This window comes from Ambystoma mexicanum, chromosome 5q, assembly GCF_040938575.1.
Source record: "Ambystoma mexicanum isolate Mex_15411 chromosome 5q, UKY_AmexF1_1, whole genome shotgun sequence".
Lineage (NCBI taxonomy): Eukaryota > Metazoa > Chordata > Amphibia > Caudata > Ambystomatidae > Ambystoma > Ambystoma mexicanum.
The window spans coordinates 180679038-180701813 of record NC_090933.1 but is presented as its reverse complement, the minus strand read 5'-3'; positions in this window follow the sequence as shown (position 1 = coordinate 180701813).

Sequence of the window (22776 nt, the reverse complement as noted above, 5' to 3'; positions counted from 1 at the left end):
TACACACCCTCCTCAGAATCCAGGACCTGGAATGAAGCGTGTTACCAAATTACACACCCTCCTCTGCTCCTGGAATGTAGCGTGTTACCGCATTACACAACCTCCTCAGGTCCTGAAATGAAGTGTGTTACCGCATTACACAACCTCCTCAGAACCTGGAATGAAGTGTGCTTTTGGTTCTATGTTCTTAGATCAACAGGGTTTTTTTTTTGCAGTTTTTTGTCAAATATTTACAGCTGAAAAAACACATTGACCTTTTTTTTTATATTTGGGGGCGTTGCACCCTAAGTACACCGTCCCTATTATCTAGTCCTTATTCCCCAGACCTCCTATCTCTTACATCCCCTTGCCCCCGCCCCATATTTTTTTTTTAAAAGCCTGGCGATGTAACAACTTTGTACCGTTTTTTTAAAGAATGTGCCTCTTAACGTGTGTTAAAGCCACATGGCTTAAGCACTGACAAGCACCAGTTCTTTCTACTACTTCTGCTTTGTATGAACTTAGAACATAACACAGGATCCAATAATTAAATCTGCATTATGAAAATGGCTGTTGACACATTTCTATATTTGGATCTTCCGTATTGAAGTGCAACAAGTGCAGTGAAACACACAGAACTAATCTGCATCAGGCTAAGAAGGAACATTCTAGCAATGTTCTTAAACAGAGCATCAAGATACCCAAAAGAAAAACACAAATATACAAACATATACCCGCAGCAATCTCAACGAGTCCAAATATGTTTTAGCTCCCTTTCTCTTTTTCACAGTTTGGGGGATATCCCAAGAAGGGGAGCAACTTTATCATTTTCAGTTTGCCATTTATTTTTGGACTTCCATTGTTGGAGTATAATTGGTTTCTGAATCACAAAAGCATGACACACAGTGTTGCATCTATGCTCACAGGGTGTTAAATAAAAGAACCGGACGGCCGACATTTCAAATTAGCATTCATTATAATTAGGTATCCTTAACTCTTGTTAGTATGTCCTCCATAGAAATTGAGTCCTTCTACAAACGCACACCACACCAAGTGACTGGAAGGGGGCCCTTGCCCCCTTATATTTCCATGTTTCATCTGCTGGTGACATGTTCAACGTATGCATGTTCTCCATCACTTAAGGTATAGGTCCTGTTGGGGTAAGTCAACCCTAACAGCTATTTCAATAAAACCTTGCCTCCACAATCCCAGTGAGCTGCCCACGTGCAGCCCTATGATTCAGCTTACCATTTGTTTACTGAAACAAATAATATCCACCCGATTCAAGCCAATATAAACACCAGGAAGCTCTTTGAAAACAAAAAAGGACATACTTTGGGGACTGCTTACGTTTGCACTTACGTGGCAACGGGTATCCTTCAGGCAATTTTTGCCATTTGCACTGCCGAGTGCATTGTTAAGTTCCGCCCTGGGTTTTCCCATGCAGCCGTTGTGCGGTACAAAGGGTTGCCTGTCCTCTCTCGGTTAAGGTTGCCACAGGTTTCTAAGTTCTAAAGCAACGTTCTCGCTTTCTCAGCTGCCCATGCTGCACTCACACACAAGTCCAGGATGTTGCATAATTCAGTCGACAGGGGCTGCAGTGTGTTCCAGACATTGTCACCTTGGATTACATAACTGCACCACCTCTGTGTGAATGCCTGGGGTGTCAGCACCACTCCATCATAGCATGGAAGCACTTCCGGTTTGGCCATATCTCGATCTGGGTCACAATCGCTCTGCACCAAAGTGCATCTTGTTATGAAGACCGAGTGGGCGCCTCAAAGAGACAGTACACTAGCGTATGGTCACAATAAGCTTTTTATTTATTATGCCATCCTCCAAATGACTCAAATAGTCTGACATTGATTTATAATGTCTGGTAGGTCTCTGGATTAAAGGGTTTCTCTCACCTTTCTTCTCTGTCATGAGTGTCTACTCTGAACACATCCTGTAGGCTTCGCTATGTTTCTTCTAGGAGCTATTCATATAAAGCAAACTTCTCTGCAAGACTCTGCGCCAGATCTGTTCCCACCGCCCCAAGTAACTTGAGAAGGGCACTGATGCATCACTCTCCAAGGGCCCTGACCGTTAGTCTTTAAAACATCTATCTACTCCTTATTTATTCCCGTCCCTGTCCCTCCACAATGTTCCTCCTGCCTGGAGCCCCACTACCTTGGTAACGGCATCCTAAGGCCTGCCCTTCTCCCATTGGCCAACAGTGCGGCCATAATCAACACCCATTCGCCGGCAGGCGAAGTAGCCGGCCCTCCCCCTAAGGCACTACCCACAAGGCAATCCTGTCTGGAGCCTGTCTAGAGACGGTCGAGACGAGGGACGCAGATCGTCGCACTGTGAGTAAGCGCAACACTATATCACTTCCCTGCTTATTGTCCATCTAGTATGCACAACCCTTTGCCAAAAATACTCTGATATATTCAGTATATTGCTATTCGGGGAGACGTACTACTCATTTGCTGTCGGTCTCTATCTGCATGGACCAGCTTCCTCCAGACAATCTCCTCTGCAATCTGACGTTACCAGACAAGCCCTTGCCGCATGGGCGCCGCAATACGTTGTAACACTTGACTGTTTGCTAGAGTCATACCGTCTAGCGCCCCCTCGTGCTATTAGGTATCCAGTTGGTCACTGCATATATTTGCTGTTTTCTTTCTGCCCCGCTGCAATTCATCTTGCTTATCTATGTCTGGCTACCAAAATACTCATAGCCACGCGCGCTACCACTTGCTAATCTCTTGTTAATGCCCATTATGATAATTGCATTGCTGTTGATCATGTCTGCCAACTGCATATTCACTAATGTCACTCCTTGCACAGGTAATGCATTCTGTGTGTTGCCACACTGTATAAGCCTTGTCCCCATGGTTTCTGATGTTGCGTTGCACTAGTCTGGCCCTATAGTCTCTGATGCTGCACTGTACTAGCCTATTTGTATGCACCCTAGCCAACCTGAATCTGCCTATTTGGGTGTACCATAGCCAACTTGATTCTGCCTATTTGTATGCACCCTAGCCACTGTAGCCCACTATGCATCTACTACTATTCTACACAGTTCTACTCAGAACCATCCTCTATTTGACCACCATTCACAGCATGAACCTATCTCAGCCACAGAACCAGCTACATCATGGTAGTATACCCTTGGAGCAAGCAAACATGGTCACTAAACTTTGTAGCCTCCAACAGCGAAACCTAAGACTTCGCGCCAGACTCCCAAGAATGTATGACCCTTTAGCTAATGCGCATTTCACTTCTAATCACAACAGGCACACCTTGTATATCACCAACAATCCACCACACACAGTTAACACCGGCCAACACCGACTACAACTCAACAGTCGAATCTTTGGAAAATCCACCTCCCACCCTAAATGCCAACACAAAGTCCAACTGCCCTCTGCCCCACCCACCCTACCTGGAATAAAAGGAGCCCTATTAAACGCCCGCTCTATGGTAGCCCATGCTAATGAAATAGCGGACACAATCCAAAACGAGAACTTGGATCTCCTGGCCATCACGGAATCATGGCTCCATCCTGCAGCAGGACCAGCCATCATGCTAGCCATCCCAGATAACTACACTCTTATACGCATGGATCGCACCACGTCAAGAGGTGGCGGCCTAGCTATAATTGTCAAAAATAACCTAACCCTAAGACTCTCCTCACCCCATAAAACCAACTCCTGTGAATCCCTCACAGCCAAACTCACCATTGCCAATAATCAAACCATCATCATCCACCTGATATACCGACCACCAGGCCCAATAGGCTCCTTTGAGGAAGACCTCACGAACATTTTATCTGACAACTTAAAAAACTCTACTCATAATCTCATCCTAGGTGACTTCAACCTTGGATTTAACGACCCACGCGACCCAAATGCCCAACAAATTAACAGCACCCTTGAGGAACTAGGATTTACCCAAAAGATTACAGATCCTACATATATCAAAGGAAGGACCCTCGATTGGATTGCCGAACATAACTGCCCAACCACTATCACCTCTATAATGCCTCAGCTATGATCCGACCACCACATGGTATCCTTTACCCTAGAAGCCACCACACCTACGAACAACAGTATCCTAGCTCCCACTGCACCTACTAGAAATAAAAAAAATATTACCCCTGAAAATCTTATCCGCTTCATTCTCCCCACCTTAAATTCCATCTCAGATCAGTCCGACCCAGCCTCCATGGTAGAAAAATACAACATAGTGATGCTTGCCTCTCTGGACGCTATCGCACCACTGAAAATCAGGAAGAGCAAACCCCGCCAACACCTAAATACCTGGGTCACACTCTTACTAAAAGACATCAGACAAAAGAAACGCCTAAGTGAAAACATTTGGAGATCAGACCCCTCAGACACCAATAGAAATAACCTGAAGAAGTTAGCTACCCTCTACAAAAAAGAAATCATCCTGGCGAAACAAACATCCTACAAAACCTGTATCATTCAAGCCAAATCCAACACCAAAGAACTGTTCGCCATCCTAAAGGAAGTAGAATCCCCTATCCAAGCTCCCGACTCTTGAAACTAGGATAAGAACTGGTGCACAGGCATACAAAATGCCCTGTCCAACAAGATAACAATGCTTCAGGCGAAGATCAACAACAAAAAAGCTTTCATGACTGCCCTAAATACTGTTAACATAGGCACCCCATCCAAGGCTACCACAAACTCACTACCGACTCTGAAACCTCTGGACACCCCTCACTTCTACTTTCGTAAAGTCTCCACCAAAGAAGTCGAGAAAGTCATCCTTACTCTCAAACCCTCCAATTGCCAGGGCGACTCATGTCCAGCCCAAATCATAAAAGACGCCACCCGCAAACTCTCACCCTTCATTACTAAACTCATAAATGCCTCTTTCACAACAGGTACCATACCCAGTAACCTGAAACATTTCTGGGTCCCCCCCTCCTTAAAAAGCAAACTCTGGACCCCTCCATCCCAACCAATTACCGCCCCATAACCACTGTGCCGTTCCTACTGAAAATCTTAGACAATGAAGCCTACCTACAAATTCAGGACAACCTGGAACTAAACCACCTCCTAGGAGTCCGACAGTCCGGCTTCAGACCTCAGCATGGTAACGAGACCGCACTCCTAGACCTTAAGGCACAAATAGACACACTAAAAGATAAAGGTACGACTTCACTCTTACTACTCCTCGACCTCTCTGCCGCATTCGATCTGGTAGACCATGCAATACTTTGCAATCATCTGGTCACGGCAGCCTGCTTCTCCCATGAAGCAGTCACATGGATCCAGTCCTTCCTAGATAATAGGACAATGCAAGTTTTCTCTCCTCTAGCAGCTGCAGACCCCGTACCTATTTCATGCGACGTATCCCAAGGGGTGGTCGGTCAAAAAACCGAAAACAAAATATCGAATCACAAAAATATCGAATCCAAAATCTCGAAAAAAAAAAACCTCGAATTATTTATTTATTTATTTATTTATTTATATGTATTTGTGGGTTCAGGTAAGTATAAAAAAAGGGTAAAATAAAAAAAAAATAAAAAAAGGGAGGTTGGGTGGGGAACCCCCCCATTTCGAAATAAAAACGTATTAAAAAAAAAATCGAGATTTTTGATTTCGATATTTTGGATTCGAGATTTTTGTTTTCGATATTTTGTAATTCGGTTTTTTCACTATAAACCATCCCAAGGATCCTGTGTATCTCCTACCCTCTACAATATTTTCACAAAGCCCCTTTTCGATGATCTAGACGGTCTTGGTATCACCTACACTAACTATGCAGATGATACACAGATCCTCATCCCGTTGACGGGAGATTATGACAAGTATTTGGCCTTTGTGAATAGAGTCTACCTCATCATCCAGGCATGGATGGCCTCCCTCGGTCTATGCCTGGATGATGACAAAACTGAACTCCTCATCCTAGGCACCTCCTCCAACATAAAAAAACTAGGTTCCAACTATGACTCCTTCATAATTGACAATAACATCATTACTGTGGCCAAAGCAGTTAAAACCCTCGGTTTCTACATAGATTCCACGCTCACCTTTGGTAAACAAGTGAATGCCATGCCCTCTGCCACCCCCTACACATGCAAGCTAATAAGAGCAGCCAAGCCCTTCCTCTCACCTAATAATTGCGTCATTCTAGCAAGGGCACTAATCCTGTCGAAACTAGATTACTGCAACGCCCTCTACATAGGCAGTAACAAACACATCACCGCCAAAATACAGACACTTCAAAATAATGCCCAGAGAGCCGCCCTAAACCTCCCTAAAAATGCCCAACTATCAGACCTTAGGAGATCTACCAACTGGCTCTCCACAAAAGACAAAATCCTCCTCAAAACAGCATCCCTTAGACACAAATGCCTTAACCACGTAGCTCTGCAATACCTTATGGACAGATTCACCAGACAAACAGCCTCTCGCCCCCTGAGAAAAGCTAACTCCAACCTTTTTTTAGTACCCAGATTCAAACTTACTAAATCTGGCGGGAGCAGCTTCGCTGTTAAAGCAGCACAATTTTGGAACTCCCTTCCCCATGCTCTAAGGGAAGATCTCTCCTACCGGCAATTCAGATCCAATCTGATTCAATGGCTAAAAGATCATGATGCCTAACCTCACCCTACTGTCATTTGGGATCTCATGTATATTTTGTATATTTGCTCTGCTCTATTTATATGTCACACCTGCATTCTTGTAAACTTACTGTACATTCATCTGTGATTTCTTTGACAATACATGTCTACAGCATTGTAACCGTAGCTGTACACCCATGTTTAATCTGCAACCTGTAACCTAAGTTGAACAACCCTCTTTCTGCCTTCGCACCCGAACACACCGGGGTCTGGTGCGCAATATAAATAAATAAACAAACAAACAAACTACCCTCGGACTTTCCCATGCTGGCTATCTACTTGCTCCTCTTGTTCTTCTCCTACCGCCCCATTGTCTGCCTCTACCACACACCTTCTCTACAGATTCACCAACATTCTCCTATTGGAATCGTACCAGTACTGCAATCTCATAAGGTCGCCTCGTACTAAAACGGCGCCTTTGCGCATAAAAATAATGCTGACCCCTGTTACTGCGACTAAAGGAAGCAGGGGTTGCGGGGGCACCCCTGCTCCTTTCGCCATGGCAATTGGGGTCGGGGGCTGCAGGGGTGTCCCCCACTTCCATTAAATGGAGAGTGGGGGACACGAAAGTGTAAAAAAACCAAGAAGGACCTTGTGGCGCCAGCGCCGAACCAAGTAAGTCGGTGGGAACTGACGCTGCAGCAATTGAGGGAAGTCGGTGGCACACTTCTGTGTGTGCTGCCGTTAAGGTAAGTGGTCAGGGAGCGGAGTGAGGTGGGGGATGCAGGCTACAGTGGTCTATCTGATCATTGCGATGCGCAGAAATGGTCGTCGTCATTTTCGTCAGGGGAATTACGGGCGGCGCAGTGATCACATAGATTCCTCCTATTCTCCTGTCCATATTTTCCATGTTATTAACATATATTGTTATCTCACTTTTAGACCTTGATACGTCTAGGGTTCCCTCAAGGGCCATTCGCATTACATTGATTTTGGAATTTCGGCACATGATTAGATTTTGACAGCCGTGATGTGATACCGAGAGACGCCACCTTACTTATTTCCTTTCCATGGGTATGTCATCGTTCACACTTCTTCCATACCGTAGCTTGTCCTAAATATATTTATACTCCCCCCACATTTTTTTCGGTCACCGCTATGTCAGTAGGGGTGGACTACTTTCACATGACGCTGGTCTGTGGTGTTGCCCTGAATGGATTTTCTTCTTTTTAGAACATTACTAATTATGAGTGACTGTAAATGCATAGGTTTAATGACAACACTATTCATATTTTTGTATACCTTGAGATACATGTACACTGATCAGTTTCTTTCAATCTAAAATGTTTCATTTGATTATTTATAAACGGATAAAGGTGCATTTGAAATATGTAACTGTGTTTTCCTTTAGTCAAACAATTGACAACGAATTAGAATTGTAAAATATGTGGATCCTATTAATGCAATTTTGTTGTTGTGTTTCCGTACTTGGCCAATTGAAGAAGGGGATCTAAGCCTCTAAAAACGGACTAATTTTTGTTTGCTTCTCTGTAAATTGACTTATATTTTTGATACATTTTGTATATATATTTTCATGAATTAATGACATTGATATTCTTTAAACTTAAAATCCCTTTTGTGTGATGTATTTATTTGTTTCTACAATATGCACAAAATGTTTCAAATACTATTGTAATTCTCACAGTATTTGGCTATATGCCAACACCTGAAAGTGTGCAGGGGACGGGAGGATTCCCAGGTTGAATCATCCTTTCCCTTTCCGGGTTCCATGCGACCACGTGCAGCTGTGACGGCAAATGGAAGAGGGGCTGGGTCTGGCTGGTTTCAACAGATTCAACTGGGATCACTAATTGACTGGGAATGTGGACCGAGTCTTTAAATTGCTACTCCAGCATCCTGGATTTCAAATACATCTGTGCAGTGGTCTTTGGAGAGCCACAGGAGCTCTAGTATGCTTATTTATTGATGTGTGTGTCTGGAATTGTTGGTAAGCGTGTGGTAAGTGGTTTCATGTTTTCTGCATCCGGTCTGTTGGCTTCACTTGGCATGTGAGTACTGCCAGAATTGCCTGCCCTTTTCGTGGTCATCCGCAAGCTCGCTCCACAGGCCCCACAGGAGATTTTTTAGTCCTTCGGGTAGCCATATGAGCCTGCGAGCAAAGCCACTCAAGAATTTGCAAAGGGCCGCTCATGCCCTTACCGCCCCTCGGCCCATCATCTACTAAATCGGGTTAAGCAGTATCTGGTCAATCCATTGACAACCAAAGCGTCGACAGCCATACCATCGAATTATATGCAACGAAATTCCATTCCATCGAATAGCCATTTCATTGTATATAATTCGATGGATCCATCAAAACTAGTGGGGCTAGGGTTGGGGCTAGGGTTAGATTAGGGGTTAGATTAGGGTTAGGGGTTAGGGTTGAGTTAGGGTTGGGGCGGGTTAGATTAAGGGTTAAATTAGGGTTAGGGTTGGGGGTTGGGGTTGGGGCTAGGGTTAGATTAAGGGTTACATTAGGGTTAGGGTTGGGGCTAGGGTTAGATTAAGGGTTGCATTAGGGTTAGGGTTAAGGTTGGGGCTAGGGATAGGGATAGGGTTAGGGTTGGGGCTAGGGTTAGATTAAGGGTTACATTAGGGTTAGGGTTGGGGCTAGAGTTAGGGTTAGGGTTGTGGCTAGGGTTAGATTAAGGGTTATGTTAGGGTTAGGGTTGGGGTTGGGGTTGGGGGGGACCTGGGAGGGGACCCCCCCCATATACAAAAAAAAATTAAAACGTTACAAGGAGCTGGCCAGCGCTGAAATTTCAGCACTGGATAGCTCCATGTAACGTTTTAAAGTTACAAAAAAAGGATTGAAATGCTATCTTTTACATGTAAAAATGCATTTCGATTGAAACCAGTCCATTTATATTTTCAAAGGACTGGTTTGGATGGAAAGGCACTTTTACATGTAAAAGATAGCCTGTCGATGCTTTGGCATTCAATCCTTTTTATTAGATGCTTTGGTTTGTCGTTTTTTTTTCGATGTAATCACTATTAACCCTGGTAAGCACCAGGCCCCCTGGATTATCCCATTAAAATTCCACAGAACCAGGCAGGGTACTTCAGCATACCCTATAAAACAAGATCAGCACTGTGGTGAGCCGCAAAGCAACAGCTAATTACTGCTTCTCAGAGCTGCCCTACCTGATGCCTGATCTCTGTTCCGTGTTCCTTGTTTTCTCTCTAGCTTCCGTCCATCCCTCTATCTTCCTGCCATCCTAATCTCTTGTTTCCCTCTTTCCTTGCCCTATTTCCCTTCATTACCACACACTGCTTTTTTTGCCTGTGCCGGCAGTCTGTGCCCTTTACTGTCACCTTGAGTACAGCACTCCTACCCATGCCTTTTCAAGTCTCCAGCACCATCTTCTGTACAGAATGTCATCTTTGCAAACTCCAGAGGTTGTTTGAGCCTTCACCTTTCCATCTGTGGGGTTTGCCCTGCTGCCTTTTTTTTGTAGGCTTTGCCGGGTGGCTTCAGGAAAGGATCATCCTGACCTGCAAAACTGACCCAGACAAGGTAGGAGGGGAAATTCTGTGAGTCCAGCCATCGACAAGTTGGGACCCCTAAACCTCAAAGCTAAAGAGGCCACTGTGGAGAAATTACAGGAGCTTCTAACTGAAGAGGTGCAACACCTAAAAAACATAAAACGGCACACTATTACAACTCAGGATACCGTTATAGAGGAGGCACGTCTCATTGGTGAAAGTGGATAGATATATGATGGCAAGCCGAATACATTGTGGCACCTCTAAACATGTCTACCATTAACTGCACTTGCAAACCACACCAATTTGGCACCAGATGAACTACGGTGGGTTATAATGCGAATAACCAGGCTGGCAGTGCTCTTGATTGGGACATCAGTGTGTCAACACATCCCTCTAAATCATTGCAACCATCACTGAAGCAGAGAAACACCATAAACGCACCTTGGAACTTTGTCTGTGCTGCGGGTAAAAAGGCATATGATACAGATATGACATCTGTGTCCTAAAATATTCTCTGGAAAAGCGATCAGTCACCTCTAAGGCCAGGGAAAACTAGTGGGTGACACTCATACGAATGCCTCTTTTTACTTGTGTGATCCTTCTCAAGAATGCAACATTACCTCCCACCTACTGTTTCCCTGGCTCACGCTAGGTTGGGGTGATGAGTATGTCTCAGTTGTTACTGCCATGTAGGCTTCCAGTGCTTCTCTGGTGTACATATGAATATCACCTGGGCAGCGACAGAACATACCCACAATTCCCCAGGGATGAGTGCAAGTGGCCCACGTGGTTGATGGCGCTTCTCTTGCCTCTGAACTAGTTACTATTTAAGTCAGGCCTTTAAATATTTTGCCCCCATACATACAGAGATACTGGGCTTCTTTACAAGTTTGCCGTTCTGGAAATAAGGGTGCCGGTAAGCTTACCGGCACCCTTGTTTCCGGACTGGCAAACTACGGGTTTGCCTGCCAGAGCTGCTGTGCCTGACAGGTCTGGCCCTGCCAGGCACAGCGGTCACAGCAGGCACAGCCGCCACGGAAGCACCAGCACAGTTAAGAACGGTGCTGGTGCTTCCGTGTCCCCACTCCCATAGAGTCCTATTGGACCCTATAGGAATGGGGATTAACGAAATTACTGGCGCCGGACTTCCCGCCGCTGGACTTGGAATAGCCCAGTGGCACTGGGAAGTCAGGCGCAGGTAATTCTTTACGGGTCCGGAGGCAACCCGCCGGTAGCACCGGCATGGTTACCGCCGGACCTGTAATGAGGCCCACTGTCTTTTGACATGATCATTATTCCTGCTTACTCAATGATGCTCAGATTGCTTTTGCTATCCCGACACAATCCCCACATCGACATGGTGACTTCAACAGTTTCATGGCCTCTGAAACTTGACTTATGACGTGTCTGCAGCAAATTTTAAACTTATTTAAAACTACTGAAGATGAGCTAACGGAGTTGAGTAAACCAGGTGAATTAAGCAATCAACTCGAAAAATACATGCAACAACTTTAGCTCAATACTATAGATCGCAACAAATTCTGAAAGAATTGCAGGTATCACTTGAAACTACCCATGCAGAGAAAACACGGCATTTGTTAAAAAATGGCGGAAAATCTTGAACAAGTGTTGATTAGAATGAAATATCTTAACCATTGAGGAATTATCTAAATCCTTGAATATCCTTGAGGAAGACATAAAACAGATCAAATCAAATCTAACAGCATTCATGACAGCTGAAGAGATTCAGGAACCATTAGGAGATATTAATTTAAAACTATCAGAATTTTGATGCTAACTGTTCAAATTATGATCTAAAGGTATGATGGAACAAGTATTTTAGTTGATCTATGACCTATGTAATATGTAACATATCTAATTTGACAGATAGATATTTATCTTTTCTTACCATCATTATATAACATCTAAACATTGTTCCACTACAGCCGTTTTCTATCACAAACAATCGGTTTCCGTAGAAATTACGGGGCGTAAAGTGCATTAATAGATCTGCAGATGCAAATGTTAAGAAGTGTAGATGAGGGGAAAACGGGTCTATTTATTTTATTAGATCTCTCTGCGGCGTTTGATCTCCTAGGCCACGCCAGACTCTGGAAGCACTTGCCGATACCGGTAAATGCTCAAGTCAGGCAGTAGAATGGATTTGCTCCTTTTTGAGCGAAAGAACATCCAATGTATGCTGGTCGTACGGCCTGCTCAAATCCCATCTCCATTGAATATGGGCTCCACCAAGGGCCTGTATCTCTCCAATCCTTTTTAACATCTACATAAGGCTGATATGTGATAAACTTAAAAGTATGTGCTTTCATTTCACCAACTACGCTGACGATTTCCAGCTTATCATGGATTTCAGTGGTGACCATGAAAAAGACACACCATCCCTCAATCATATATACCCGATCATCCAGGAGTGGATGATTGACAATTGGATGTGTCTAAACAGCTCTAAAACAGAGCTCATAATCTTTGGAACTAGCCAAGCCAGAAATAAATTGGACCAAGCATACACATACTTTATCCTAGACACCTGTCCCATCAAGGTGGTTGAAAAAGTAAAAACTCTAGGCACAATATTTGAGGCATCCCTTAATGCGGATGCACATGTCAACTATGTGACAAAAAACGCACACTACCACCTTAAAATCTTAAGAGAGATAAATCCTCTTGTGTCATGCAAAAATTGCAAAACTCTAGTTCGAGCCATAATCATGCCTCGGCTGGACAACTGCAATGCATTATTATGCGTTGCAAGCAAAAAGAACATTCTAAAGTTATAGACTGTTCAAAATGACGCCATCAGGATAATCTACAATTCTACTAGGAAAGAACACATCTCACACTGCAGAAAGGAGCTTCACTGGCTGCCTGTAAATATACTTATTCAATTTAGGACATTGGCTCTGGCCCATAAATGCCTTTATGCAAAGGCTCCAGACTGCCTAGAGCAAACATTAAGAAAATACTCCCCAAGCAGGACCTTACGCTCAAGTACCACATATCTTCTTGTTATACCGCAAGCTAAAAGAGTTTGAGGAAAAGGTAGATCCTTCCCTCTTAAAGCGTAAAGTAACTGGAATAAACTACCTATCTCTATGCGATCAGAGGAAAGTTACGTTACTTTTTGGAAAAACCTGAAAACTACCCTGTTTGAATAAACTAGCCCTTTTCAGCCATTTTACTTTTATGTTGTCTGTTTTTCGCCCTGATGCCTGCGGGCTATGGCGCAGTAGAAATAAATGAACAAATAAAAAAATAATATACATATATTTCTCTATTTGACATGCCGAAAAAGAGTCATGATGTTGATAATGTAAGTTCAAGACATTTGCTTTGTTATGTTTCTCATTGAGTCTCCTTTGATCAAAAATTATGATGTCCATGGATTTTGTGTGGTACGTCACAACTTATTATGAAAAAGAAAGGCAACAAAATTGTTTGTTTACAATAGTCAGTGGCTGGGAATATCCTAATAATCAACAAGATGGTAGTTATTTAATAATTATTGCCTTTGGTTTTATAACTTAAGTTGTTAGGAGTTACACTTACAACTAGTTAAGCATCGTTGAGATCTTTAAAATGACCGTGTTCAACGTCACACGCTACGTAGTGCATAGCCGTCATTTTATATCTTATAAGTATAAGTGTGGGGCACAAAGCTAGTTCTCCACCTGTTGTGCGTCTCGTCTTTAATCATCATGAAGATAAGACTTACCTGAATACAAGGCAGAATTAGTGAGGGTTGTCACATCCCTTCAGAGAGTTGATAAGACTTTGTGTACTTTTTGTAGGACATGTCCAGCCGTGGTTATCAATGGAGGGCTGAAGGACATCTTCAATTGAAGTGTGAGAGATTTGATTAATGTCCTTGTTGAGGGTAAGATTATATTTGGAGAAATTGTACATTATAACATCAATTCCCCTTGAACATAACAACTAAGAAACACTTGATGTTTCTTCTCAGGAATTTGATAATGATCATTTTGACTTGGTTGAAAGCTTTAAAAAGAATACAGTCAGTAGTCACTTTGTTTTTTGGATTAATACATGGTTGATTACCCCTATGGGTTTATTGACCAATTAAAACCTATCTGTGATTTTAGGAAAACAGTCCCTATTTTCCCTGAAAAAATATACGGTTATTATCCAAAATGCTTTGGATCTAGAAGAGAAGAAGATCTGTAGAAGAAATCTTTTGGATTACTGTCCAAAGAACGACTGTTTGTGTAAAGAAGATTCTGTATTACATTTTAATGTTAGTGGGTCTTGTACTGCGCACTCTTGCCACCTGCGTGGTCTCTTGGCGCTCTACCGGATCGGCAATGTAACCAGGGATGGGTTACGTTAGTGAAATCAAGAGGTAGAAGAGCTTGAGAGCTTTGATGTGCTGTTGGCAGCTTCAATTTGGAGAAACTGGTCACTGAGCGAAAGTACGTTTTACGGTTGATAGCCGTTATGTGGTGTTGAGGTATGATTGTGTATGGTATGGTTTTGTGTTGGGTGTTATGAAGTTTGTGCGGTTTGTGGTGCAGTAGAGGTTTGGTTGCGTTTAGTTCAGAGTTTGAGGGTATGAAGAATGCTGAGGTTTTAGTAAGGTTAGTTAGGAACAACACATTTCCTACCCCCAACAATCCATCTAAGTGTGATACATTTCCTACCCCCAACAATCCATCTAAGTGTTGTACATTTCCTACCCCCAACAATCCATCTAAGTGAGATACATTTCCTACTCCAACAATCCATCCAAGTGTGGCACATTTCCCACACCAAAATTCCATCTAAGTGCGATACATTTCTCACCCCCAACAATCCATCTAAGTGTGGTACATTTCCCACACCAACACTCCATCTAAGTGAGGTATATTTCCCACCACCAACAATCCATCGAACTGTGTTACATTTCCTACCCCCAACACTCCATCTAAGTGTGGTATATTTGCTACCCCAACACTCCATCTAAGTATGGTACATTGCCTACACCCAACAATCCAAGTGTGGTACATTTCCTAACGCCAACAATCCATCGAAGTGTGATACATTTCTTTCCCCAACAATCGATCTAAGTGTGGTACATTTCCGACCCCCAGCAATCCATCTAAGTGTGGTACAATTCCTACGCAGCACTCCATCTAAGTGTGGTACATTTCCGACCCCAACAATTCATCTAAGTGTGGTACAATTCCTACCACAACACTCCATCTAAGTGTGGTACATTTCTTACCCTCAAGAAACCATTTTAGGGAGCAAACCCCAACAGAGTACAGATGGTATAAAATTGCCATTCTAGGGCGCAGCAGGGAGCATATGGCTAATCTATACAATTGGCCAAATGCAAAACATGGCTAACCTGAACAAACAGGCTAAGTGCAAATGTAAAGGACCACCAAAGTCAATAGGTCAGGTGCAGAGTTACAAAGTTGAGCTGAATGGAGGTAGGTGTATGATGATAGGTAATAAGAGTGATGGGGTTGAACTGGAGTACAGTAATGGCTGTACTGCCCGCACACACCACACTTACCTTTTATGTCGCTGTTGATTGTCTACGTAAGGCGTCCCAGGTGAACACGGGCAAACACAGAGTGGTGCTGCCCTTTGCCTCTAGTCCTTAGACCATGGCTGCCCGGGCATGGCTGCCCTGTGGGAGCTACTAAAAAGGGAGAGGTCCAGTCACATGCAGTAGCACGGAACTTATCCAGGGACACGGTGGGCAGGTTGGGAGGAGGGGTGAAGGAGGGACTGGGAAAGAGCTTGCCAATGTCCCACGATGGCAAAAGGCAAACAGAAGGAGGAAAACAAGAGGAAGGAGCCAAAAATAAATAAATAAATATGGGAGATGGACCACGCCGGAAGAGGCTTACAAGGTGGATTGAATAGATCCCAGGCCCCTGAGCTAAAGAAGGGCCTGGATCAGCTCCAAAGGTGTACACTCACCGGGCTACGACCTCCATAGTCACGTGCAGTGGCATGGACCCCATCAGGGAACGCAGTGGGTGGGTTGGGGGGAAGGGGGTAAGGAGGGATTGGAAAAAGGCCTGCAAAGGTCCTGTTGTGGCAAAAGGCAAAAAGGAGATAAAAAGAGGACGGTGCAAAAAATAAATAAATAAAAACAGGAGATAGGCGACACAGGGAGAAGCTTACCAGGCAGATGGAAGAAATCCCAATAGCTAAAGAAGGGCCTGGGTCGGCTCCAAAGGTGTACACTTTAATTTAATTTTGATTAAAGTGGTTTTTAGTAAAGTAATGAAGTAATTATGATGTGATTGTTTTGAGCTCCATACCAAATGTAATCCTGTGTTTAAATTGTGAAAACGTATGAAAACGGTTTGAAAGGTTTGGTCCGATAAGAGTACCTTGGTTTTCCCATTTTGATAAATAGGACTTGTTTTGATTGTCTGCAGCCAAATACATACTTGCACCCAAGCTACTGTAAGGAAAGGAAGCCATTGCCAAGTCATCTGAACCAGCTTCCTTGTTTTTGGTACCTACCAAGTTTTATGCAAGCACATCACCAGGGGGATGATTGTGCCATTCATATGATACCAGTCACAGTGATGTTGTTTTCATCTATATTCTCTGTCCTAGGCATAAAAAGAAAGTCTGCAACGATGCCTGTAAGAAGACCAAGCCAATGGGTTTATAACACTTTCCAAATAACCCACAGGTGCCACTTTGTTGTCCCTGTCAAGAGCAACACATGCCCTGTGACCATGCAGCAACTATAAGTGTCTGAATGCAGTCAACGAGAAAGATCACTATCCTATGGCCATCAAAGCAGACATCCTGGAGTCCTTTAGAGAAGTAATGGTGTTCACCAAAATTGAATTAAGAGGAGCTTGCCACCTCCTCAGGATAAAACAAGGAGAGGGATGGTAGTCTATGTTCCACACACTGTTCGGCCAATTAGAGTACAGAGTAAAGAACCTCTAATGCATTAGCCATGTTTCAAAATGTCATTAACTCAGTGTTTTCTAATATTTTAAATATGTATTTGCTGGCATACCACAACAACATACTGATTAAATCCTAGACACCTACTATTCAGGCGGGACATGTGGGTGCAGTTCTGCAAAGACTACAGCACCATCTGGCTCTCAAACCCAAGAAGTGTGAAATCAATAATGAAGCAGTTGAGGACCTGAGGTACATCCTGTATACTCTGTCCTTGCAATGGACCTCACAAGGATAAGAGCAACCTTTGCTTGTCCTCCTTCAATCTACGTAAAACACGATGTTTCCTGGAGTTCACAAATCTTTATAATAACTTAATGAAGAACTATTCTGCCCATACATCTGACATAATCTGTATTCTGAAGAAAAGTATCAGATCTTACTAGAATTCAAAAATTCAGCCTGCCCATACCTTAAAGAAAACTTTCGTTAGGACTCATGTTTTGTGTCACCCCATTATGACCTTAATATTCAATGTTTACTAACATGATTAGGCTTGTTTATTGTTTTTACTGTTAATGAGAATTTCCAAAGTTTAAAAGGTGCTATATATCTACACATTAACCTTTTTATATGTTCTTAAAGTACTTTCATTAGGGTTTGGGCTCAGCTCATGGTACACATACATGGGGCAATAAGCAGGTCTTGAATTGTTAGCTAGTTATTACATGTTTAACTATCAAAATAAGATCAAATCAAATAAATAAATAAATTACTCAAAACTCTGATATGGTAGCATTCATTATTTCACAATTCAAAATGACAAGATTATAAATATTGTACCTCTATGGTGAATGCTGCAGCCATTGCCTATGTTTATGTATGAGTAGGTTCCTGTACTAACAACAACACTCCAATATAATGTTTTGTTTAAATGAGTAAATTTTTTAATCGATTAAGTATTTCATGATAGGTCACCTGATCAGCCCTGACATCTTGTTACAAACATTATAGACACAACCTCTTGAATGGACTTTTCATCAAAGTTAATTTCATATTTGATGTCATCAATGACATTTGTGATGTCATCGTTGATGCCCTGGGTGTGAGTCTTAGCAGTGCACGGTGGTGGTGCGGGATATGGCTGCTTAGCTTACTATAACTGGCAAATTTCAGAGGTTTTTTCTCAGTTTTACTTGTAACCAAAACTTCCCTTTAACAACGTATTTTCATTGAATATATATATGTATGTGGTTTCAGCTTTATCCTGCAGCTTTCTTGGCCCATAGATGCAAAGTTGAAGGAACTAGATTAATTTTCATGGTGTGCCCCTGCTGTTACATGAAAGCATATTAATGGGAAGGAGGAAGGTAGAAATGAAATGTAGGTGGTGGTGTCACATAATTCACTAGGTCATGTTCTAAGGTGAAATGCAATAAATACAATGAAGATTATCCCTGCTAATTGCGCAAGGTGTCTTGATTCTTTTACAGACAAGGAGGAGAGCATTATGCTTCAACTTCGTTACTCACTCTTCACAGCAGTTTCCACGCTAAACATAAGAAAACTGAAAAGGTGTGTCTCTCTTCATCTCTTTTATTTTCTTTACAAAACTACAAATCCCACTGGCACTGTAGTCCTCCTAGTGGCGGTCCAGTCCATGACCACATCCTGTTCCTGGACTCCTCCTCTTCTTTGATGCTCTGAATACATCCTTTAACTTGAACAACTTGTCCATCCAACGTGATGAACTCTCTCAACCAACTCCACTCCATTACGGGCACAGTGCTCCATTTCTTCTAGGCCTTTCTGCCTAAGCACTTTCGCTCTCAATTATTCTTCTAGTCTTCCCCTAAGGATCATACAAACAACAATATGAGGGTGGAGTTTGTGTACTGTCTCTTATCCAACATAACATCTATACACATGTACAGTACTTAATAGGGCAGGAAATTAATGCTCGCCTCTTAGTCTTTAATAGAATCAAGACTCCCTGCGCAATTAGCAGGGGTAATCTTCATTCTATGTCAAGACTGGAGGCGAGCATTATGCTTGTTCAAAGCTTCCCTTAAACAGTTGCTGCCATCCCTTCAATTGGCTTAAAGTAAAACTCCTTAAAAGTAACATCGCTAGCCCAGTCAGCTGCTTTCATGATATCTTGCAAGGTCACCCCTGCAGTAAACGCTTTGGATGCCATAGCCCCTCTCACTGAATGTGCGCCGTACTCTCTCAAATCGATGCCTGCTTACTTCACACACCCACCTAGCTATGCTGGCAGTCGCTACCGCTTGGAATGGCTTCCTTCGTGCTATGAGCAACTGAGTAGTACCTGACGCTCTGCACTCTGCTGTTCTGCTCTCGTATTCTTTAATACATCTTGCTATGAACCATTGAGAGTTATTTGGAAAATAGGGGTAATGTACTGTTGTGGAACCACATTTCATTCTCTTGACTATTGAGAAAGTCACCCCTTCTGGGCTAAACGATGGGAATTGCTTATTCGCCTTAAATATTGTGTGATTAAAACACAAACTATTTACTTTTAGAAAGAGTTGGAAACTTCATCGCATTCGTGAAATTTGAAATTCTACAACTTGGTGTATCGCACATAATTGAACTTTAAATACCAGCTTTATTGTTTTGGAATTTACAGAGAAATGAAATTAGCTCCCATCAAGGAGCAAGGAGGAGCACTGGGTTAGCAGGGTGGACCTCACTCTCTTCTCTTTGTCATGACATTTTTACTGCACATCTATGATAGGGGGATTGTGCAACAAAGACATTTAGGCATTTTTAAAATGTGTTTGTTGTACAACCCTCCTTCACCCCTCTATCCACCACTTGCCAAAATCAGCTCAACGTCCCAAAACAAACAAACACATACACATTCACACAGCAATCACTCTATCATTCACAAAAGCATCATCACCATACACTCGTTCATAACACAAACATGCACGCATCCAAACACATGTTTAAATTAAAACAGAATTAACATAAACATACCTTCTGCATTGGCCTGCGTGTGGGTGGTGAAACGCCCTGCTCCAGGCTGCTCGGTCCGTATGTGCGAGGAGGTGCAGGAGCTCCCTCTCGCACATGCAGACATGCAGTGCCCCAGCCTGCATTTCCAATGAGCTGTGCAATGCTGGCGAAGCAAAACGCCCCAGCCTTGCATGGCTCAGTGAGCATGCAAGGCTGGAGAACTCAACTAAACTGTCAAAGGGAAATAGTGTTTCACTTTGACAGTTCAGCCAGCCCAGGAGCACTCCCTCGGGCTGGAAAAAGCAGCTGAGGGAGTGCTCATTGTTTCACTGGGATGGCTCCTTGGCTCCTCCATAATGAGTGAGTGGGCCACTGGGTGGGTGCCCCCTCGCCATTATGGATGAACCAAAAATGCAAAATGCTAGTCTGGGCCTGTCAAAATGGGCCACCTTTTTGGCCAATGTGATTCAGTTTGATGAGTTACTTCACTATGCAGTTAGTCATTTTGACCATTGTTGCTGAATAAATATTCTTTAAATATCACAATTTACTTACATTTTAACACAAAGCACACCCTTGGGTACTATTCAAACAGTCTGTGACTAAAGGAATGAATATACATTTTCAATTATGGGCCACTTTTTCATTGGTGCCTGAGACAGTTTCATGCTTCAGCCTGACCATGTGAGCCGCCCCTGCCCATTTCTTCCAATCTAAAAAGAAAATGTTTTTACATTTCATTCTGGGCTCTCACAGCTCCCCAGGGATGTGGCTGAGGTCCCCTGCGGTGGCATGCCCCACAGTTTGAATACCGCTGGTCTAGGGCAATCAACTGATGATATCTCAGGCCCTGGTGAAGGTGCCTGATTTTTAACCTCTGTAGGGCTCGGTATTGTAGGGGCCCTGGGAAGATAACTTGGATCAATGCTGCTAGCATCCCCACAATTCTCGCTAGACCCCTGATCAATATATTCTGCTTGCCCAGGCAGTCCTGATCTCCTTCTTGATATCCTTGATCTTTCGTGCTAGCAACTCAAGGGTCACCTTTCTGGTGTCCAATACGAAACCCAGGAAATCCAGTCTTTCGGCCGAAGTGGTCTCAGACTTCTCACTGTTCACTAGAAATCCTAGCGAAGACAGAAGATTTTGTACCCATGCAGTCTGATACTCACCAATCCTCTGCTAAGAGCAGGAGGTCATCTAGGTATATCTAGGTATATAACCATCCTGATCCCTTTCTCCCGGATCGCTGCCGCTACTGGCTTCATCAGCATGGTAAAATTTGAGCAGAAGGCCTCTCCTCCTCTCTGAGGAAATGGTACAGTTTGCGTTCCCTAGCAAACATACTGCTCTCTGCGTCCAATTTGTGAGGGCCTCTGGATCGATTTCCTCTCTGGTGTCTCTGCCACTTTCGGCCAGGTCCATTATCTTGGCCAGCGGGTCGGAAATATCTAGAACTTTCTCTTGGCAGCTCCACCAGGATCTATCTATCCCCTTGCCAGGGTCTTTGCTAGTCTTTGAGACGAACGCCAGCATTTTCGGGTCTAATTCCGGCTTCTCTGCCACTTTGCCAGGTAGGTCTGGTTGGGGACATTCGGCTCTCAGCCGCTGTCTCACTTCTTTGTCAAGCGCTTTCCTCAGTCTCAGGGCTATGTACTTTGTTACCCTGGGGGGAAGGCTGCCAATCGGAGGATCTCGGGTTTCTAATGTTGTCCGGATCGAACATGTCTGACACTCCTCTTGCTCTTCATCCAGATGTTTCTCTTTGTGGGTTTTCTTGCCTTCACTGGGTCTTTCCCATTCTTCCTCCTCTTTTTTTTCCACTTCTTGTGAGGATTGTTTGTCCTCTGCTGGCTTTTCTTCCGAGCCCGGGTCATCTTTGCCCATATTTTCTTCCTCTGGGAAGGGGGTTGTGAGGCTTGGCACTGTCGACCTTTGCATGAATACTTCTCATAGCTTAGTAAACACGTTGGCAGTCTCTGGGGCCTTTTCTGTCACCCTGTAATGTCAACCCGGGGGGTTATTAGAGGGCTTCCTCTTGCAGATCTTATTACTCCCCTTCGAGCCTCTTGCTAAGGACTCTGTGGGCGTGCTGTCTTCCTGACCGGTGTATTCTCTGGGCCGGTTTAACATGGACTCTAGTGTCTCCAGACTCTCTTGTATGGGGCCACAGCATCTACCAACGAGCTTCCCTTCACTTCCTTAAAGCTGGAGGCAAGTTCCAGGGATTGCTCCTCCTCGCTTCATTCGAATTATGACATGATGTCAGGGTTCTGTGTGCCTGATACCTGTGCAGAGTCTTGCGCACGCCCACTGCTGCATTGGTTGATATGACTTGGGTCAGAGGAGAATGATCTCCTAGGCCTAGTGCTTGCCAAGCGTGTCAGGGCGAAGCAACAATCTCCGCCAGGCCCGACTTCCCTGAGCGCTGATGGCCGAGTCAAAGTTGCATTGGCTATGCACTCATGCAACACAGATCTTTGGCTCTGCCTTCCCGCGTGGGTGGGGGCCATGGAGCTCCTGTGACAGCGAGAGAGGACGATCCCCCGGGGCGTGCTGAGAATGCGACACGGGGCTTGCCTCCCTCGCACCTGCAATCTGTTCACCTGTTCACTCGACCGTTCCCTACCTTCTAAAATGATTGTACTCCTATCGCGCTGCTTGGCAGTTCGGCACCCCTAATCATGCGCGCTCGCTCACATTCTACGGTCTTTTCACATCATCCTTCCCGCATTAATCCTATGCATTTCTACCAAAATACTACAATA